Source organism: Leptonychotes weddellii, chromosome 10 (genome assembly GCF_054177405.1).
Source record: "Leptonychotes weddellii isolate Sample4059 chromosome 10, ASM5417740v2, whole genome shotgun sequence".
NCBI classification, from domain to species: domain Eukaryota; kingdom Metazoa; phylum Chordata; class Mammalia; order Carnivora; family Phocidae; genus Leptonychotes; species Leptonychotes weddellii.
In genome coordinates this window covers 98,370,605-98,389,886 of record NC_138378.1, presented here as the reverse complement: position 1 = coordinate 98,389,886, position 19,282 = coordinate 98,370,605, and the positions used below count along the sequence as shown (strand labels likewise).

Sequence of the window (19,282 nt, the reverse complement as noted above, 5' to 3'; positions counted from 1 at the left end):
CCCTTGCTTATTTAACCTGCTACCCACAGGTCCGGAGTGGTCTGCCCTTCTCTTCAGTCTCTCCTTGCCCTCTGTGTACAGGGGCCAGTTTACAAACCAATGGTCATAAGAACGAATAGTTCCTTTCCTTTACCTCTGCTATGTTTGAATATCTGTTTTTTATAGTTCCTCCTACATTAACTTTTTCACCGAATTTTTCAGTTGAGGTTGGAAACTGAAAACAAATCTATCCAATCCATCTGATGTGATTTGTTGAATTATGCCTTTTCTTCTTTTACCAGTTCAGTAACAGAAGAAATGATTTTATTAGTCTTATTGATATGACAAAAAAATGGTGAATGAAGTATTTGCTCATAGAAGGACCTGTTTCTGTGTTGTGAGACCATGTTTTCAGAAGAGAACAGCAAAGTGAGAATCCTATATATTTAAATATCATAAAATGTCAGTAGTAGCAATCATTAATATTAATGAACAGAATTTAATGGAAACCTCTGTGAACAGTTTCTCAATCATACTTCATGAAAAAATATTCTTCAAAGTTTTCCCAAAACTCTGCAAAGATTGATAAACCAAATATAACAGAGAATTCATTTCCTTAGGCCAAATTAAATACTCAACTAAGATTATTTTCAATTTTCATGATTCTGGATCTGATGCCATCTACAACCACACAACTTTGTGCATTAGCATGATGTTAAAACTCTGGTAAGCTCTTGCTCAGGAAGACAAAAGTGGCAAATAACATTATTCATTTTAGGAACTCCCCAGAAGCCCATATAAATGAACATTAGACTGTTCAAATAGCATGGGAAGACTGCCTCTGAAGACTCTCTGAAACTCTCCTTAAAATCTTAGCTTGCTGTATCTGTCCATTCTAAACTATTAGATCGTGAACCTTACTCAAGCATAATCAAATACATTGCCCTAAACCAGACCCCCATTTTTTCTGTCCCCATTCTAAAATGCTACCAAAATTCTGTTAAGATAGCTATCTCTTTTACCATAATAAATCTATTTTCCCTTACCAATAGGTAATTTTGGTAGTGTTTTATCAATTCTTTTTATTTTTTATTTTTATTTTTTATTTTTTTTAAGATTTATTTATATTTTGAGAGAGCGAGAATGAGAGAGAGTACATGAGAGGGGGGAGGGTCAGAGGGAGAAGCAGGCTCCTCGCTGAGCAGGGAGCCCGATGTGGGACTCGATCCTGGGACTCCAGGATCATGACCTGAGCCGAAGGCAGTCGCTTAACCAACTGAGCCACCCAGGCACCCTATCAATTCTTTTTAAATGACTAAAGTCTGTCTTTTCCACAGAAAAAGTATATGTGCTCCAGCCACACAAATTATTATAAATTCAACAAGTTTCTGGTTTAGGAAAAAAAAATTGAAATCTGTTTAAAGTAGTATTTGGCATTTTTATGAAATGTATGAAGCTTGTATTTTCATAAAGTGGATAGTGTTTGAAATTTCAAATCAAATATATCCAAGCTTTTATTAAATATAAAAATGTACCCCAAACCATTTCCTTTGATTACTTGGTAATTTGGAGTTTATACATGAGTGCTTTCTTTCATTCAGATAAAAAGGTTGAAATCTGGTACTCCAATACCACAGAAGCAATAAGTTTCCATTCTTAAGTCATCCTAAATCAGTTTGCTTCAAGTATTTCTTTATGAATACTTGTGCTTTGTGACATAGCTATTCTTCACTTGATTTTCCCTATACGGTTTCTTCTTAGAATAATGATGTTTGAGGCATTTACGTTGCTGAAAGTAACTGAAACAGCATTATCTTTGGATTTGGATGGACCTGAGTTTTGTTATTTGTTCTGCTTCCTATCACTTGTGTCTCTATTGAAAATGACCCTGGCTTTATACGCTTTAGGTTTCTCGACTGCAAAATGGGAGCCATGCTTATAACTTCTAGATTTGCTGTGAAGATGAAATGGGAAATGTAAGAAGCACTAAGTCAATAATAACTTAATTTTTGTATTTATCACGTCATTCAAGAGATTCCCTTTGGGAAAGGGTAGTTTCTTCTTCTAGACGACTCTACTTTTTGTTAGGATGTGCCTGCCCCTGAAATGTTTCTTTAACTGGGATACTTCTTTAGTTCATAGTACTTTCTTCCCAAGTGTTCCATGAAAGACTGTACTCTCCCAGAGCCTACATTTTAGTTGGTTAGGGAATTCCACCTTCCGGCAGAGCTGTATGCCTCCTTTTAACCTGTTATCAAAACTGTGGGCCAAGTGCATTGCCGAAGTTATTTGTTTTTCTGGATATAGTGAATCTCTTGGATTCTTAAAAATCTATTTTAAACCGTAGCAAATTTATCTCATAACCTCATGTACTTTTTAAATTGACAATCTTTATTCTGATATGCACTTTTTAAAAAAAATACAATTTGACAGTTCCGTACTCTGAGATTTCACATTTAACACACATACCTAAGACATTTTATGGCTCATAATAACTTTTTCAACATCTTATTTCAGACTGCTGTACAATGAAGAATTGACCTCTTTGTTCTCAAGCAAAAGTCCCCTGATAAGTTTTAAAACAATCATATAACTAAATGGGACTTTAAAAAAAAATTATTTATTTTGAGAGAGAAAGAGAGAGTGAGTGCACCAGAGGAGGGGCAGAGGGAGAGAATCTTTCACGTAGACTCTTCACTAAGTGAGGAGCCCACCATGGGGCTCAATCCCAAACCCTGTGGGATTATGACCTGAGCCAAAATCAGGAGTCAGATGCTTAACTAAATGAGCCACCCAGATGCCCCCTAAATGGGAATTTTAAAGGTATAATCAGTGATTCAACATACTGTGTGAGGGAACAACTCCACTGGATAGCTCCCCCACATATCTAAATGCATTGTGCCTTATTTGTTTGTGAAGACCATTGTACTAATCTACCACAGTCAGTACAACCTCTGTTGGCTTTCCAATAGTGAGATTAGATTATAAATTCTAGAAGATACAAACTAGAAGAACTTTGAAGTTGATCTAGCCCAGTTACCTTATAAACAGCTAGAGGCTCAAAGACTTGCTCAAGGTCACACTGCCTGTTTATAAGAAATTTGTCTTTTTTTTTTTTTTAAAGATTTTTTTATTTATTTGAGAGAGAGAATGAGAGACAGCACGAGAGGGAAGAGGGTCAGAGGGAGAAGCAGACCCCCCGCTGAGCAGGGAGCCCGATGCGGGACTCGATCCGGGGACTCCAGGATCATGACCTGAGCCGAAGGCAGTCGCTTAACCAACTGAGCCACCCAGGCACCCAGAAATTTGTCTTGAGTACTCATTCTTTAACTCCCAGCCCAGCACTGTTTCTACTTTACCTCAGATTTGGTTTGATTCATGCTCTTTCTCACTGTCTCCGTTGGATTAATGATACACATTTGTGAGATGGATGACCTGGGCTGTTGTCATTTTTCTAAGGAGATGTCCATCTACCCTCTTCAGCTCAACAGAATCTATGCAAACTTTTCTTTCAATGTCTCCTTTATTTCTGTCAACTCTGGAAAAATGAGAAAAATGCCAGTACCGGGCATTGCATTGATCCCATTGGAAAGCCTTTTCATCATAAATAACAGCACATAGTTGTTGAACATTCACTGTGCTTATGGTATACTTTATCATTTTCTTTTTTCTCCTTCTGCTATGTGTCTCCTTTAAATCTGTACACCATTTCCAGAGGATGCTTAAAGTTATTCTCAATTTCTTGTACTCTAAGAAACAATCCATATGTGAACTTGGTTTTCTACATAGGCATTTGCTTGTGGGGAAATGCAATCCTCACATACTGGTTAAACTTCATATTGTTACTGCACAGGAGGCCACCTCTCTGAGGGCAAGATAATCAAACTGCCTTCTGTAATAGATGTTGTATTTATTCAATACCAAACAAAAGCTCCTGTGGCTGTATTACTTCTCTGTAAATAAATAACTTGAAAAAGAAAATGTCATCCAGTTACTGTGGCTATCCTGAGTATGGGACAGAGTGGGTATGAAGAAAGGTCAGTGCTTAATGGGTCAGTCTGGGTGGGAACAATTGGTCTTGGAGATGGTAGTAAGTGTACAGATTTGGAAAAGCAGAGCCAAAGAATTTGCTGGTGGATTGGATGTGAGGTGTGAGGGAAAAAGCACAGTCAGGCATAATGTTTGTTCTAGGTTTTTTTTTTTATAAAGATTTTTATTTATGTATTTATTTGAGAGAGAGTGTGTGTGTGTGTGTGAGAGAGAGAGAGAGAACACGAGAGCAGGGTGAGGAACAGAAGGAGAAGCAAACTCCCTGCTGAGCAGGGAGCCCTATGTGGGCCTCGATCCTGGGACTCTGGAATCATGACCTGAGCCAAAGGCAGATACTTAACTGACTGAGCCACCCAGGTGCCCCTATTCTAGATTTTTAACACATTTGTTCAAATTGTAGTGTTGTTTCCTAAGATAATAGAGGAAAAGGATTTGGGGGAGTAGGTGTCAAGAATTTCAGAATCTTTCATAAATGTTTCAGTGAAGATGTTAGGTTGGCTGTGGTGCTGGAACTCCAGGGAAGAATGGGGATTTCATCCTATAGGTGGTACAGTACAAACACTATGGACTTAGGGAGAGTCACACAGGAAGAGTGTGAATGACTGGGTTAAATACTGAGCAACAGGGATTGAAAAGTAGCATCCGATGAGGTAGAAGAGATGAGTGAATACTGAACCCCAGAATGACAGAGGAAATGGTCATCTGTGGCAAAGGGAGCTGAGAGGTTGGTAAAGCGAGGGCAGAGGAATGCCCATTGGTCTTGCTTGGCAACTTGGAGCTTGTTGGTGATGTTGACAAGAATTTTGGGGCTGTGATGAGGATAGATGAACAATCAGAGGGGAGGTGAAGAGAGAGTGGAGGCAGAGGAAAATAGTGTCAGTAGGAAGAAAATTAGTTCAACAGATTTGCAGATGAAAGGAATGGGGGTTGTAGCTGATGAGGTAATTGGAGATCTAAGGGAGGCTAAGGGAGTTCATTTTTTAAAAGCTAAGTAAACAAAGAGAATCTTACAATGTAACTCATTCTAATTTTGATGTGTAGAAAATAAGTAATTTTGTCTGTTGCTACTCCTGCCTTCTCATTAGCCGCCATCTGCTGGCTAGAGGGGAAAAAAAGTTTAATCCAGTCTGATTATTTAAATTATCCTAAAAAGGATTTCTAGGGAAAAAGTACTCAGGTTTTCAAGTTGTCTCCTGCAGCTTCTCTCTAGCATGGCTTCTTTCTCTTGGGTGTGGGACTGGCAATGCTTTCCCTCCCTCTGGTGAAGGCAAAGACTCAGATCCTGTTAGGTCCCCTCTTCTCTCCTGATTGATGTCTTATTCCAGGTATTTCATGCTAAAGTCTGTAGCTGCTCTAACTCATGACTTGCTCACTCTTGTGGGTTCTCAGCCTTATTCACAGCCCAAGGATTCTCCCTCACTCTCTCAGCTTCCACTCTCTTCCAGAGACCTTGTGTTCTGTATCCTGCCCTCTGGTCCAGTGCTGGAGACCAGCCAGTGCTACGAAGTCATTTTGCGGGACAAGGCAGGCCCCATGGAACCTACACAGCATCCATGCACCCACACAATGAGGACACGTTCAGATATTTAAACATTGAGGTCATTTTTTGCCTGGCAACTCTGTACCCCCTAACTAGCAAAATTAGGCCTTGGTTGAGTTCCAAGAGCCACTCAGAGAATGTCTCTTTTCTGAGTTATAAACACAGAGCTCCCACTGTTGGTGGGTGGTATCCTAATGTGTTCTACTTTGCATCAAAGCCAGACAGAGGACTATTCAGATACTCACATGTGACATCCTCCCTCTATCTGGAGCCAGAAAGAGGCAAACTTTAGTTCGCAGCCCCTCTCTTTCTTGGTGTCCTTTATTTAAATTTTAATTCTCTATGCTCTGAGTGTACAAAAATGGGAGGTGAAGAAATTTGGCTCCTCATTTATTCTCTAGACTGAAAGGTTTCCGCAGATTGAGTAGGAAGAACTTCATGTACTAAGAAAGGGGAAAGTCAAAAGTTCATGAATTATATTTAACATATCACCTCTGTTACACATCTGAAGGCATTGGTGGAAATGATCTAGTGGAGAGAAAGAAACCAATGATTAAAGGAGAGCAATAATTCTAGGAGAGAAGTCCTTCTTAGGGACTTCTTAGGGAGGAGATGGGAATGTAGTCCACAAATGGATGTGTTGATTTTTGACAGGACCAGAGATACTTCATCCATCTTAACCAGAGATACTTCATCCATCTTAACAGCAGACGACAAGGTGGGACGTGTGGGTACAGATGCAGGAGAGTGGGTGATATGACAGAGGAAACATGGAGGCCTTCATACCCGATTTCATCTGTGTTCTCCATGAGACGTGAGACAAGGTCATCACCTGAATTTGAGAAAAGGAGGGAATGCCAGAAAATTGTACTCCAAAAAGGAGATGAGAAATATTTTATACTCTTACTTCACGTAAGATATTTCTCCCACTTGGAAAGTTATCACATTTCTCTCCATGGTGCTCTTCTGTTCCTAATGCACAAACTCGCAATTTTAGTTAATTTTATTCATTCTCTCTCCTGAAGAAGTTAAAACATTGCATCATTTTTGAAATATAAGGAAATCATGGCACATATCTATTAGGTCATTTACCTGTCAGGATCGATGGGACAGATTTCAGGATTGGTGGGAAAATTTCTGGTCGATCTCCGTCATCTTCATTCCCAGTGGAAATAATAATGTGGTTGTTTATGTGTATCAGTACAGTCATTTGGTGTGTTCTAAAAACTGCCTGGTTAAGAGTAATCAGAAAAACCCTTCTGTTTGTGGTAATGTCAGACTGAGTAATTTGAACTAACCCTCTTGCTGATTATAATTCAAAAATATAGAGGCTTAGAAAGTTGTTTTAAATAGTGAGGAATAACTGAACCAACATAAGAGAAGAAAGAATCGAGAGAGATGGGCCCGAGATTTGGAACTGCTTTGGCCCAGGAGCATTTGCTAATCCAGAGGAGGAGCTGAGCAGTCTTTGACAGAGTTTCAGGACTTCAGGGACAAAAGTTAGAGTCCAGGGCTCCCTAAAGGTGAAGTCCCTGGATAAACATCCCTGACTTAAATTTGGGAACCAAATCAGGGAGGCAGAGTGAGTCAGAATTAAACCATCTTGGAACAGATTGCTGCCCCGTCTCCAGGTCATGGAGGTGGCCCAGAAGAATTGGACTCAGGTGATCCAGGAAACCTAGTGCTTCTAGGGGACTGTGAAAGCAAATGAAAGTTCTCTCTGGAAGATAATATTTTAGGCCTCCAGTTACTTCTAGCAAATTTACAAATGCTATGCCTGGCACACAAAGATAATAAGGGACATGGGGAAGAGACAACATGAAAGAGAACCACTACAAAAGACAGATGACGAAGACCCACAGAGATGTCACATAGTGGAAATACTAGGCTCAGATTGGAGAAAAATATATTCCCTGTGCTCGTGAAAATAAAAGCCGAACCTAAACATGTTATCAAGGATTTGGAAACTATGTAACATAATGTTATAATTTTATTTTTTTAAAAGATTTATTTATTTATGAGAGCGTGCAGGGGGAGGGGCAGAGGGAGAGAGAATCCCCAAGCTGACTGTGGAGTGCAATGCAGCCAGATCCCAAGACCTTGAGATCATGACCTGTGCTGAAATCAAGATTGGCCGCTTAACTGACTGAGCCACGAAGGTGCCCCATAATGTTGTAATTTTAAAGAAAAGTATCAACTAGGAATTATAAAACTGAAAAATAGAGTGACCAAAATTAAGAACTCAGGAAGTTTGTTTTAAAGACCTGCAAGACACAGAGGAAGAGAGAATTCAGGACTCAGAAAATAAGTCAAAAGAAACCATCTAGAATGAAGCTGAAGAAACAAAATTAGAAAACACAAGCTAGAGGGTGAGAGACACAGGGTGTTAAGGTTTATTATATATTTACTTGGAATCCCAGAAAAGAGGGAAGGAGGTTTAAGACAAAAGAAATATTTGCAAAGATAATAATTTTCCAGTAGTTTTGGAAGACATCAGGCAACAGAATCACAAAGCTCCAGTAATTTCAAGTAAACCCGTAAAGCCTAATTCAGGGGAGGAAAAAATGAATCAGTGAATTTTGTTCATTGGTGGAGTATTTTATTGGAAATACTGTGTTAATATTCTAGTACAGTCGATCTAAACTATACTGGGAAAATGCTTGCTAGCTAGAGGTTCTGTGTTAATATATTTAAACAGATTGATAATTAACATGTCAACTGTTTAAAAGTACATCTAAACATGATTGAAAGTGGGTTTTTTTAATAAATTGGCTATACATTCTTTTTATATGATGTATTTTCTTTGTTTCAACAGACGATAAGAGGAAGATAATCCCAGCAATATGCAAATTTTCACAGATTGAAAATGAATGGGTCCTGAATATACATATATTTACTTTAATGGAGTGAGCTAAAATCACCATTGTCCTATCAGTTTGCAAACTTTTATACAGATTGTTCATATAGAGTTTTAATATATTAAATCAGAGAAAACAAAACCTTCCAATCTCTGGGCTTTTTGTGCCCCTCTTTTCTTCTTCTTCTTTTTTTTTTTTTTACTGTTTTTTTCTTTAGTGGACATACGGACAGAGTATGTCTGAGCTTAGAGAAAAACCTTCATACTTCTGTATATCTACCATCTAATTTTTTAATTAAGAGTGCCTGCAGTTGGCATCTACTGATACTGCCATATGTTGGGAGAGAATATGTAAATGACAAAAGATTCCCCATCTCCCAATTTTTTTGCTTCTGACTTTGAGACATTCTCTCATGTTAAATTTTAAATCTACAGCTGAGATGAAGTTTCCAATTACAAAGTGCAATTGCCCTCCTTGAGCTATAGATACCGGATGGCAACCTTCAAAATTTCCCACCAGAGGCTTCCCCAGGAGTCAAGTGATGAAAGGAAACAAAATAAATCTTAGCTGATTTCTAGGAAATCGCCTCCTGCCTGGCACAGGCCCATTTTGGGCTTCAGAGTGCTCTTCAGAGAGACATGGACACTTGGAAGTGAGTGGGTCTTCACAGCAGAGCTGCGGTGCCCCTCAGACAAACTGGGGAGCACTCGGGGCAGAAGAAAGTCAGAAGTTGGTGAATCTTGCTGAAGCCTGACACTCATAACCCATCCATCAGTGACACTGGTCAAACCACTTTTCCTCTGCCAGGTACTGGGAGAATGTTGAGGTGCAACGTTGGGGAATGGATGTTACAGACCGTTTTGTTTTTTTAATGACATTGGTTAGTGAGAGGTGCTCATCCTTCTGTCACAAGCAAGGATGAAAATACAGGCTTTTCAAAGAGGGGAATAGGGATTATAAGGAAATTAGGGCAGAGAAGGGTGAAATTAAGTGGGTTAGTAATGGGGGACATATAAAATTAACATAATAAAAACAAAGAAAAAGTATGCATTTTACTACCATATTAGTACCTGATAATTTCATATGCTTCTTATGGAAACTATAATGGAGAAATTAAAATGAGAACAAAAAATTGAAGAAATTAAAAATCTTCCATATTAAAATACACTCAGAGAAGTTTTAGGTTTTCCTTCCTGCCTCCCTCATCTATTTCAGAGCTATCTTTTAAACGGAACCATTAAAACTCCTACTACAGACATTTTGGGGTAAAGATACTTTATTCTATCTTTTAGAATCTTAGGTTCCAGTCTATGTAAATTCCTGATACTCATTCCAATTATTTGATCTTAGAGGCCTAGAGAACTATGTGAAATCCCTCTCAATTGTGCTAAAGCTATTCAAAATGAGTTTCCTTAGAGACCTGCAATGGTTAAAAAGAAGGAAAAAAAAATCCCCTCAGGTATATCAAAATATAAGGGGCCTGCCTTTTAAATATGCATTCTGTCGTTGTGGGACAGACCCTTTCAAGTCTAGTAGATTTCTAGAGCTGCCATTTAGGTCCCTCCTGCTAAATGACTTTTCAACTGCCACAAAGACTTGTTCCCACACTGGTATTTCTGAACCCATTAGGGCATTTCTATTCAGGTGTAGTGTGTATGTGAAGTCCTTCTAGGCCAATTTGTCAGTGGGGAGTGAACTTAGTGGTAAAAGAATAAAAAAAAAAAAATCAACTGAAGGATGACGAAGAATGGAACAGTGAGTGAGGGTAGCAAGTAGATCAGATTCTCAGCCAGAGAGCCGAAGAGGGAGATAGCACATCTTGAAATTGAGGGGAAGTGCGGTCATCTGGAGGAAACACCACTAATGCCTCTCAACCGGGGGAAAGAGACTGAATAGGAGATCTACCAGGTCAAAATGATATAAAATCAGAAACACTATCAAAATGACTTCCATCTAAATTTTTATTACATTGCCTTTAAGAAATCAAGTCTCCCCAGAATAATTTCCTGTGTCTTAAAAGATGGGCCTGAACTGTGCCCTGAGGCTCAGCGAGTTGGTCAGCTCTGCTCGTATACAACCTCTGAGCTGCTCTGAGCTGCGCAGGAGCCCCTGTGAAGGGAAAGGCGCCACATAGAAAGGGACATCCGACCACAGTTTATTTTGTAATTTAAAGGGGATTTTCCTTAATCCTCACTGTGAGGACAAAAAGAGGGTAAGAACATACTAAAGGCATGCTAGTTAAAATTTAGTGCAAGATATCTGGATGAGGAATCTCTCCTGCTCCTCCTTCTCTGGATATCTATTAGGAGTTGCAACACCATTGAGTCCACCATCTGAGTAAGGCAATTAAAGGTCTTTTCTCTGATATGACCTTACTCAAAATATCCCCTTCTAACTCACAGCATAAAAAAATGTTGACATGGTTTGCTAAATATGCAATATGTGGCTGTCCATCTCAGAGACCATGGATGAGAAAATGGGTTTTCCTCATGCAAGGGTAGGATGGGATGGTGAGAGTGTGCAATGTAGCCCAAGAAAATTAATCACTGAGTGTGTGTGTGTGTGTGTGTGTGTGTGTGTGTGTGTGTGTGTGTCTGTGTATATGTGGTTGGGAGGGAAGGTTGCTTGTAACACTTGGGAAAATTAAATCATGAGTCCCCTGATTTTTTCCCGGCGAATGTTTGGGGACACTCTCCCTCCCTGCTGAATGAGAGGTAGTATGATGGGTACATGCGTGAGGGATAAGGATAGGGATGGGGATGTGGGGTGCAGAAAGCTAAGAAAGCCTCTTACCACATGTATGCACAGTTCTGATTTTTATTAATATTTCCAGCTTTGCATTTGAACTTCTTGTTAACCTGTATTAAAAAATCTTTTTCACAAGATCTTTAAAAGGTAAAAGGAAGGAAAGAGAATAGCAAATATAAGATTACTATTGAAATAAAACAATGTACAGGGTTAAAGTTACAGATGTAACAAGGTGTGTGGTGGGGGGAGAACTAAAAGTTTCCTAGTAAGACATTTAAATACGTTAAGGGCTTAAAAAAGGATTCAAAGCAAGGAAAAATGCGTAGGACTGACAAGATTTTAAAATGACCAGATGAGATACAGCAAAAAAGAAAAGTGAAGACCTGTGAGGGGGAGTGAAAAATTTAAAAGTTGCATTCCAGTTTAGCTCTAATTAAGAAATAAAGGTAAGGGGCAAAAATAGAAATGTTTTAAAAATAAGCCTTTTAAGTAAATCATTACTATCAGTAATTAAGATGTAATAGATAATGCTAATAACTTGATTTTAATACATAATTTACCCTTTAGAGAGAAAAGTAAAGGAGACCTGAAAAAAATAAATAAAAAATAAAACCACCCAAAGCATGACCCAAAGCATTGTTAGTCATAAATGGATTTTAGTTTGGATCTAATTTCTCCTGGTTACAAGCTCCCTATAAAACTCTCTCTGATGCTGACTACTTTCACCTGCCTCAAACTGCCCTGAAAGCAGGTAAGATTTTGAGCATCTAGGGGTGCAGAACACAGCATGGCACCTTGATCCATCAGACAGACAAAGGATCTAAGAAAGAGAAGAGATAGAAAGAAGGGGAGTTTGTAGCTTACCCAAAGAGTCCATAAAACCTTGGACTTCTTACGGATTGCCAAACTCTTTCCCAGAAGAAAGTAAAACTGCAAATGTAGTTAAGACAAAGCATAATAATAAAGTCCAAGGCCCAAGCAAGGATCAAAACAATTATATTCAAGTAGCAATAAATATTATTAAAATGACTCAGAGTTTGTCTGAGAACAGAGAATGTTCAGACTTTGACTCTACCTTTCCAGTCTTCTTTCTGTGTTTGTCTTTATATATCTAATGTTGCAGCTAAGCAGTAAAGTTTAATGTTACTTATGCTCCATGACCACATAGATTTGAGTCTTTGTTTATAGTTTTCTATTTTCCCCACCCTTTTATATGGACATACTTAAATCCTCTTTATTTTTAAAAACCATCTCAAATGCAATCTCTTCCAGGAAGCTTCCCTGATTTCTTTAGCTGGATGCAATATTTTTTTCTGTCTTATTGACCTCATCAGCATTCAAATACTTACCATTCTCTATACTATATTTATGTTATTTATAAAGATGATTAGTTTCTTCTACTGGATCGTAAGTATTTTGAACAGAGTCCATGTCTTATTCACCCTGGACATTAAAAAAAAAAAAAAAACTAGCACTCTATGAGTTTCTTATAATAGGAGATGTGATTAAAAGATAAATGAATACTTTTATTCATTCATTCTTCAATTACTTATTCAACAAGTATTTATTGAGTGCTTAACTTGTCCCAGTTTCTCTTGTAGGCATCCATGCCATGATAGAGCTTTAATTCTGGTGGGGGAAAGACATTCAATAAACAAATATGTAAAAAATATAGTATGTAAGAAGTGGTAAGTGCCATGGAGAAAAGTGAAACAAGAAAGGAGTAAATTGGGCAATGGGCTGTTTAATTTTTAGTGAGGTGGCCAAGCTGGTTAGGTTGTACTGGAGCAGAAACCTGAGGTAAGGGAACAAGCCACATGGCTGTCCGGGAAAAGGAGCATTCCAGGTGCAAGGGAAAACACATGGGAAGGTCCTAAAGCACTAGCTCCTCTCCTGAGTTTGCAGAATAATGCCAGTGTGGCTGACACAGAACAATCAAGGGAAAGAATGGTAGGAGAGGAGATCCGAGAAGCTAAGAGGAACCCTACCGTAACATCGTAGATCACTGGAAGAACTTGGGCTTTTATTTTGAGTGAGATAAACCTTGAAGAATTTTAAGCAGAAAAGTGGGATAGTCTGAGATGACTTGACAGTTTGTGTTTTCACATGGTTGAATTACTTATACTCTGTACACTACATTCTATATAGTCTATTCTCTGTACTATGTGTATGGTGTGTACTGTATGTCCCCTCTGGGAGTAGTGTAAGCCACCTGCATTGTGTGAGTGGTAATCCGTCCTCAAGCATGGCTTCTGGTTGTGTAGCCAGCAGTACTTGTCGGATAGCACACAGTCAGGAACTATATATGCAGGCGTGTCCATCTTTCAATTTCCAGCCACCAGGGTCACTGTTCCTAAAACAAATCATAGATAGCTGAGCACACAGGGCTGTGAAATATTGACCACTTCAATCTCCTTATTTTACCTGTGTGACTGAGTTCACTGATTTTTCTCAGGGTTTCCATTTAATGGAGTTTGATTTTTTTTAAAGGGCCATGACTGGGTTTTTAATGTCTTTCCTGGTGTCAATGATTCACCAAGGATTCACCTTCCTAGGTCTTTTGATATTTCTATCTTCACCTTTACCTCTCTCCTTTGTATGAAGAAATCAATTGTACAGTGATAACAGAATTTCAACTACAATCTTCTGTACGATTAAAAAATAATAGCACTCTACTGCTGAAACTGCACATATATTCATAGACTCCTGGAGAATCAACAAAATAGACATGATTCTAAAACTCCAAAAAGGGGAATTGAAAAAAGAAACAACCATGGTAACACAGACATCGAATTAGGAAGTCTAACAGGTGGTAGATTGGCGTGGCTTTGCTGGAACTAATCCGTAAGGAGTGGGACTTTGTCTAAAGAAAATATGCACCAATAATTGTTGGTTTCCTTTTTTTTTTCTTGCTATAAATCTCATTGCCCAATTTATCAGTGACTAAAGGAGATATGGAACACATGATTATAACATTTGAATGTGTATTTTGTTGGAAAGAGTGACTAGATATATTTTGTAGTAAAACTGATCTCAAGGGAATTGGCTTCAAAATATGTTCCATTCATTTGTTTTTATTAGGGCTCTTTTATTAGTATTTTTTTTCCTTTAACCAGCTTTAAATTGATTCCTTTTTTTTTTTCTTGGTCCAAGCAATCACTGTCTATAAAATAATGGGTTTGATGTGCTTGTTTTTACTAATACATATGTAAACAAACATGCTTAACATTCTTTGTTTAAATCATATATACCACCTAAACTAATTTTGTATGCTGCCACTGATACTCATATCATACTCTGAGATATCCTTTGTTTTAATTCTGGAGATGACTAATCAGCTCTTCTCATCTTTTTGATATAGGTCACCAAAGAAACCTGTCCTTGAATACTCAATAAAAAGACTGTTCTCAGGTAGGTGGGTGTGGAACTACCCCAGTTGATTGTGGTCAGGAATGGGAATCACATGATGCAGAGTCAGCTCAGCAGAGACCGTGGATAAGGTAGGCAATGACAATTAAATGTAACAGATATAAATGTTCGCATTTAAATAACTTCTCAAATGAAAAGTAATGAAGACTTGCCATGGTAATGGTATAAATGAAAAACTGATGGTGGTTTTGTTAATCATAAGATGATTTTGCGCTAATAATATGATGTAGAACATGTAAAGAAAGACACTGACCAACTAGTATGTGTCCCTAGCACAGTGACCAAAAGGGGAAGGCTTTATGGGATATGCGAAATAACATTATGAACAATAAGGGAGTTGCCTTAAATATTTAATTTGTCATATGGAAGAGAGAAAACACCAGTGCTGTATTATTCCTGTGGACAGGAGTAGAGATGGTGAGTTTTGGAGCAATGTGAAGAACAACTTTAAATTACTTAAGTTCCGAAATAGAAAACATTAGTGGTGGCCAAGAAGAGGAAAAGTGCTTCTCTTTCAGAAAGGCAGGAGGCATTTTTGAATCAAGAGAGAAATTCGGTTTCATAATGTGAATTTCTAACTTTAAGAGTCTAAGAAATTGGTAAAATTTTTGCCCTTAAATTCGTATATCATAGTAGATTGTGCTGAGTATTTACAAGAACAAATCTCTGGAAGTTTCATAATACTGAGTTCAAAGTATCCTAATGATTTCCATATAAATCCCCCATTTTCAATCATTAAGCTTTTCTGAAAGTCTGATGTTGGAAAGAAACTCTCTCCATTCAATTTCTGTTCTACAGAGATTTTTGGTTCTTATAACTAAGCATTCTATGCTCCAAGCCATTCTTCATACTTAGTAAGGACTTTCTTGGGACAGTAAATTTAACTAAGCTGTTAACCTTTAAAAATGTAAATCTGAACAGAAGGAAAATGTCCAATCTACAGGCTGCTCTCCTAATATTTGGCTACAACGTTGCTTGATAGAGGTAAGAGTGTACACTTTTAAAACAGACTTTGAAATATCATGCGGCTGCTCTTTATACTCAATGAGGTGTAATACATTAACACTTCACTTCTAGCTATGGAGTAGTGTCAGTAAAATAAGAAAATACAGTGTTGAAATTAATGGGTAAAATACAGTGTTGAAGTTAATGGGTAGGCATGTCTAATCAGTAATCTCTCTCTACTCCCAGACAGTAGTTAATGATAGATCTTAACATTAACTATTCCCGAACTTGCTGTTTTCAAATTATTCATGTACGTAGAATACTCTAATCCCTCCTTGTTTATTTGAGAGAGCTTGGAGAACATATTTTTGACAATAATGTTGAAGTTGCTGCTGCTCTCAAGAATCTCCAGAGCAGGACTCTGAGTAAGAACAAATACCTGAATATTCTGTTATAAATCCTATGATTCTGCCCATAACATTGCTGGGTCAAAATACCAGAAAGAACCCCTTTTATATTATTAAAATATATTTTAAAAGATAATTTGTTTAAAACTAATTCAAAACCAATTGCTCTAAACAAAGAAAAGTGGGTAAAACAAGAATAGATCTATATAGAAACAACTGTTACTGTGTTCACGTTGAAGTCTGAGTCCCAGTAAATTTTTAGTTCTACCATTAGTCCCAGATGAAGGAGAACACATTTTATTCTCCTTGTAGATGTGGTTGTACCAGATGTAAAAAAAATAACAAAACATCTGTGTCTTCAGCCAATCAGGATTACCAAATAAGCTCTGCCTTATTTTCCCTGATGTTGTCATGTTTGTGAGAATGAGATTATAATTAAAAGCTTGTTTGAGTACCCTAGAAAAAGCATGGGGGAAAGTACCAGTTAATGACCTTCCACTCTCAACTCAGAACCTGACTAGATCACTGAGAATGGAGTCCTTTATAATTTGAGGAATACTTTTGTGTTTTATCAGGACGGTATAGATAATTTATGACCCAGTGTACCCATGGGACAATGGAGCCCCCAAACACCAGACTAATCCCAAATGAAATTTATCTTTTATATACATATTTATATATATTTATTACATATATTATTTATCTTTCATATATAATATTCATGTATATATTTTTGGAAATGATGAGAGAGTATGACTTTCTCCAACTAGGCAAGAGCATTTTTAGTGCAACTGTATTGGATGTATCCTTGGTGCTAGCTAGTAACATCATTTTTTGAATCTTCCTCCTGGATCTGAAGCTTGATGATCCAGTTTGTCAAGGAGTTAAGTTTTGCTTATCACAGTTATGTTTGTATGATTTGTTGTGTCTTGGCTATTTAAGGTGATAATGACCATGGCCTTTCTAACTGTCCAGTCCCACATAATGGCCAGGGCTCATTCTGAGTTGCTTATCTTTCCCATACCTGCCCTTGCTGGACTGAAGCTGCCATCCATTTCTTTTTTTTCCACTCTGAACCCCACTAAACTGAGATAGATTTTAGTCACTGAGAACTCCGTGACATCTCTAATGTTCATCTTCCCATGTGGTACCAAATTCAGAGGACTTTGCGGACAATGCAGTAAATTGACATGAGCGAGAAGACAGAACAGGACAGGAAGATATTTACTACACTGACTTTTAAGAAGCGATGGCTATTGACAACCTAACTTTGAGCTGAAGAAAGAATACAATAAACTATGTAAAGTTGGCTAGAGTGACGTATAACAGGATAGCTGTTGATCATAAATACTCATACTAGGCAGAGGGGCAGGACTGTGTGGTGGAATGATGGAAACAGCCATGAAGCAGATAACAGTGGGCATGGTAATGTCAGTGGTAGCTACTGGGACCAGAGAAGAAGATCACCAAAGATTCAGTTGTCTGTGGGAGTTAGCAGTAATCTCTCCGTTAAGTGGAGAATGAAAAGGTTAAGGCAAGAAGTAACCCCCAAAAGAAATAACAGATGTGGAAACAATAAAACCTAAAGAGTTCAAAGTCATTGCAGGGTCCAGAGCAATTCTGGAAAAGCAGTCGCCCAGAAAAAACTGACTCACTTTATTTTGTTAATAATCACATGGTCACCCTGCACCCAGACAGAATTCTTATTAAATTGATGCCATTCTTAAATTCTGTAAGCTAAATATTTTTTAATTCTTATCTATCCTATATTTTGGAGCTCCTATTCCACTCAGCTTTCAGCATTTCCAAACCCAGTACTCTGTGAGTTCATTAGTCTGCACTAGCAGAACTTACTTGATGTGATCAAATTAGTTCCTTACATCTTCAACGATCGTTATTTGAAGTATTGTCCTAAATTCTCCTTATTAGTGTGCCCTGTTGTTGAAGCTAATTTTATTTAAAATTCTAACTTCTAACAGGTCTCTCAATGTCCTTTAATTTCTCTTTTGGGTAAGATTATACTTTATTTTGTCAAAAATGAGTGATACTTGATCAAGATAAATGGAAGCAGTGTTTTTCCATGTTATTTTTCCAGTTATATAGGAATCAAATGTAGACTTGGCATCTGCCTACTAAGCTTTGCCGAAGAATGTAGTTAGAGCTTTAAAGAAATTCTACTTTTGACACGAGAACTGAGAATGTGTTGACAGTCCTTTAATGAAGATTTCTAGAGCTAATCAATGGCTTTTCCCTGTAATATATCCTTTTCAGGTAAATACTAAGATTAATGGGTTATATTTAGACAGTTAAAGTGCCAACAGAATTGCTTCTGTTCTGCTGATATTTTTTTTTGTGTGCCAGATATATGAGGTGTACAATCCAGGCGATAAAAATTGAGAATGTCCCAAATTAAGCAAAAGCTCATTACATTCACTTCTCCATTAATTCAAAAAAAAAAAAAAACACAGATAACTTAATAGGCTTAACTCTATGCCCCTCCCTTCTCCTTCATATTTCTGCTGCCAGGATTTGACTGTTCATTTCTAGCCATCTGACAGTCCATTACCACAGTCGCCAAAAAAGTGGAAAAGGGAGGTGTTAATCCAATCAATTTCATAGCTCCCTAGCAGTGATGGTGAATACTTTGGTAAAGGGAAAGTTTTACACAAGTGGTTAAAATGAAAATTTCAGAGTACTGGTGAACTTTATGTCTACCTACAACACTCTATTCTCTAGTATTCTCAGGTGCTTGGCAGGTAGATACATATAAACTTGTCAGCATCACTGATGTTTATTCATGTGACACACCTTAGCATTAGTTGAGTAATATCTTATAGACTGCTACCATCATGAAATATTCATATTTTTGTTTCTTAAAATCCAGCAATTTTGTTATTTGCTATTTTGCTTAGTGGTAAAGTTAGTTGATGCTTTCTGCAATTTCTAAAGTCCAGCTAGTTATTGGAAGGTTGTGGTCATTTGAATGTTTTGTTGATTGTGATAAATGGCAAATAGTGATACGCTGATAGTCAAAAATCACAAAAATTAATACTTGCAAAACTGTAGCCACTAACATACCTCAGATAAAATTTCTCCTCTCTCCTTGCAGAATGTATGAATCATACCTCTGCCATGAGGGAAGGCTTTATGAAATTCAGCTCCAGTTTTAGGTTGTTTCATATCTGAAATAATGGTTTTTAATTGTATGGCAAATTGCAGTTCTTTAGTTCTCAAAAATTGCTGGCCTAAATCTTTGGATAATTCATATGTAACCTAGCTACAGAATGGAAGAGAAAAAGTATTTTATTTTCATTTCACAATACTAC

The 19,282-nt window shown here is 37.6% G+C and overlaps 1 long non-coding RNA gene across 6 annotated transcripts in view; it reads left to right on the top strand.

Annotated features, from left to right (window-relative positions):
• Positions 1 to 19,282, top strand: part of LOC115939333 (uncharacterized) — a 558,748-nt gene that overhangs the window by 411,609 nt on the left and 127,857 nt on the right. For all 6 annotated transcript variants that reach the window (XR_014138275.1, XR_014138276.1, XR_014138273.1 and 3 more), the window contains one exon: positions 14,537 to 14,675. This is a non-coding gene — a long non-coding RNA (uncharacterized LOC115939333). The remainder of the gene's footprint in view (positions 1 to 14,536; positions 14,676 to 19,282) is intronic.